This window comes from Montipora foliosa, chromosome 5, assembly GCF_036669935.1.
Source record: "Montipora foliosa isolate CH-2021 chromosome 5, ASM3666993v2, whole genome shotgun sequence".
NCBI classification, from domain to species: domain Eukaryota; kingdom Metazoa; phylum Cnidaria; class Anthozoa; order Scleractinia; family Acroporidae; genus Montipora; species Montipora foliosa.
In genome coordinates, this window is record NC_090873.1 from 39,472,215 (window position 1) to 39,474,714 (window position 2,500).

The 2,500-nt window shown below is 52.8% G+C and overlaps 1 pseudogene; it reads right to left on the minus strand.

Annotated features, from left to right (window-relative positions):
- The window catches only part of LOC138004541 (uncharacterized), a 4,957-nt pseudogene that overhangs the window by 108 nt on the left and 2,349 nt on the right, over positions 1–2,500 (minus strand).

The following is a 2,500-nucleotide window of genomic DNA, read 5'->3' on the forward strand; positions in this document are numbered from 1 at the left end:
AGTCATGCTTCCACTCGGGGGAGGGGAAGACTCGGGCACATGATGAATGTCAGGCTGAGGATCTGGTGGGGTAGCGAGCTCGCTAGGAACTACAGCAGGAGCCGGACTCGGAGTGCTCTGAGGTGTAAGGAGGGGAGTGGGTTCCTCGTCAACGTGCTCAGAGGTGAGAGGCTCTTCGTCGGTATCTTCAGGGTAGGAAGCGGAGCTGTAATGACGAGAGAGGTTAGACGTGGTCTCTGTTAGGTCAGGAACACGATAACATTCGGACAGCTTGACGCGATAGGAGGTAGAACGCAGCTGTGAACCGGTGAACTTGCGTACGTTGCACCATAGGCCATCCACGGAGACCACAAGATACCGATTGCGGGCACTGGTCTTGGAGCCATCAGAAGTAATGTACACCAAATCGCCTACTTGAACGGGCGTGGCCGGGCGAGGGCAACAGCCTGGGGCTTTGGATCTCTCACTTGTGGGGTGGTTACGGAGCCGCAACGACTGCTGTTGTCGAACAACTTGGAGGTCGGAAAAAGGGATCTGTGCGTTAGTGAATTGATCGCGTTGAAGCCACATCTCGCGGGCAGACAATCCTCTGTTGCGGATACGGGTGTTGAGATTGGCTGTCGCCACAGCTAAGGAAAGAGGACTGATTGTACCACCCTCAGGACAAACACGTAGGAGCTCATCACCAAGTTCTGCGACGCATTTCTCTGCCACAGGATTCTTGTTCGGGTTTTTGACTCGGCCGACTTCCACGGCAAAGCCATGCTGCTTAAGGATTTCATCGTCACCTAAAGAAGCAAAGCCAGGAGCGGGATCTACCCTTATGACGGAAGGGGGGCCAGACAGAGGTCGCAGCTCAAGGCACAAACGGAGGAGACCAGAGCGAATGGATTCACGACGTTCGTTATCCAACAAGCAGGCTGCAGTGAAGGACGTGGACGTCTCGCGGACGACAAGTACTAGCTGACGGTAGCGCTTTATGATGTCTGCAGCGAAGGAAATACCAAAGCCGTCGGGGGGATCAGAGGTTGATTGTTCAATGAGGCTGGATGGAACTTTCTTCAGGGAAGAGCATAGGTGGCAACACTGCGAGCACCGATCCAGGGCTTTGTCCAAATCTAAAGCGAAGAAATAACGCTGTGAAACCAGTTTTCATCTGGTGACGGGAGGGGTGGTCCAGCTTCACGTGTAAGGCAGCAAGGAAGCCATCAACAACAGAGCGTGGAATGACAATATATTCGCGGGGCGCAGCGAAAGGTTCATCGCGTTTTACGACGAGTAGGCCGTCACGGGAAATGGAGACCAGGTTCAAGTAACGCTTGACATCTTTAATGTTTGTCAGCTTCTTTGGCGGCCGAGTGCCCTGCTTAAGATGAGAGTGGACACGTCTCAAATCCGGGCACTCTAGTTGCGATTGGAGCCAGGCGGAACGGCTTGTGAAAGGAAGGGACGTCTTCCCCGATAGCACATCATGAACAGAAATGGGGCGCACAGCTAGGTCTTCAGCTTCGAATACAAATGAACAAACTTGGCAGCGAGGGTCGTCGCAAGCTGGTGCGTTACGACTAGCAAAGTCAGAAGGCAGGTTGGCAGAACCAGCCAAATGGAGCAGTGTGATTTGGTAACGGCTAACAGATGATAAAAACAAAGTCACTCGGGGACTGGAGGAGAACTGTCCACGGCAGAGCTTGTCAAAGGCCTGGACACACGGCTTGCTGTCAGTCAATACATAAGTCTTAGACTTTGATTGAATTATATAAGGGGCAAAATGCTTGACAGCAGCGGCAATAGACAATGCCTCTATTTCACATGGTAACCAGGAGGCTTGATGCTTTTTAAATTTGGCACTGAAGTATCCGGCAAGGTGGAGCTTCTGGTCACGAAGCACATAAAGAGTGGCGCCGAGGCCATTCATCTTGACGGAACCATCGGTTGCGATCCAAAGTTGATCATCAGGCTTGGGGAGTGTGATAGATCTGTTAGACGTGAGTGCTTCTTGACAGGAGCGAAAACACACTAGGAGCTCATCAGACCAAGAGATGGTGTCTTGAGATTGACGACCAGCCGTAAGCGACTCGAGAGGAGCGAGGAGTTTAGCAGCTCCACTAAGGACCCGACCAAGCATTTTGTATGAGCCAACAAAAGCACGGAGACCGCGTACATTCTTGGGTGGCTCACAAGAAGCAAGAGCAGCTACACGATGGGGAGAAGCGCGGATCTAGCCCTGGGACCATATCCAACCGAGAATGGTGGTAGAAGCTGGGCAGATTATGGTTTTCGCAGGTGAGAGGCGAAGGTTGCAGCGATCGAGAGCCGAGAGGACTTTTCGCCAGTTTAAAAGGAGCTCTTGATGGGAGTTACCACCACAATACAAGTCGTCGGCAATCTTAGCGACACACCCTTCCTGAAGGAGATCACCCAGGACGCGGCATATTAGCTCCTCGAGGGCCGTTTCGGAACCGGGGATTCCCATTGCGCAACGCGTGTAGACACGAACGCC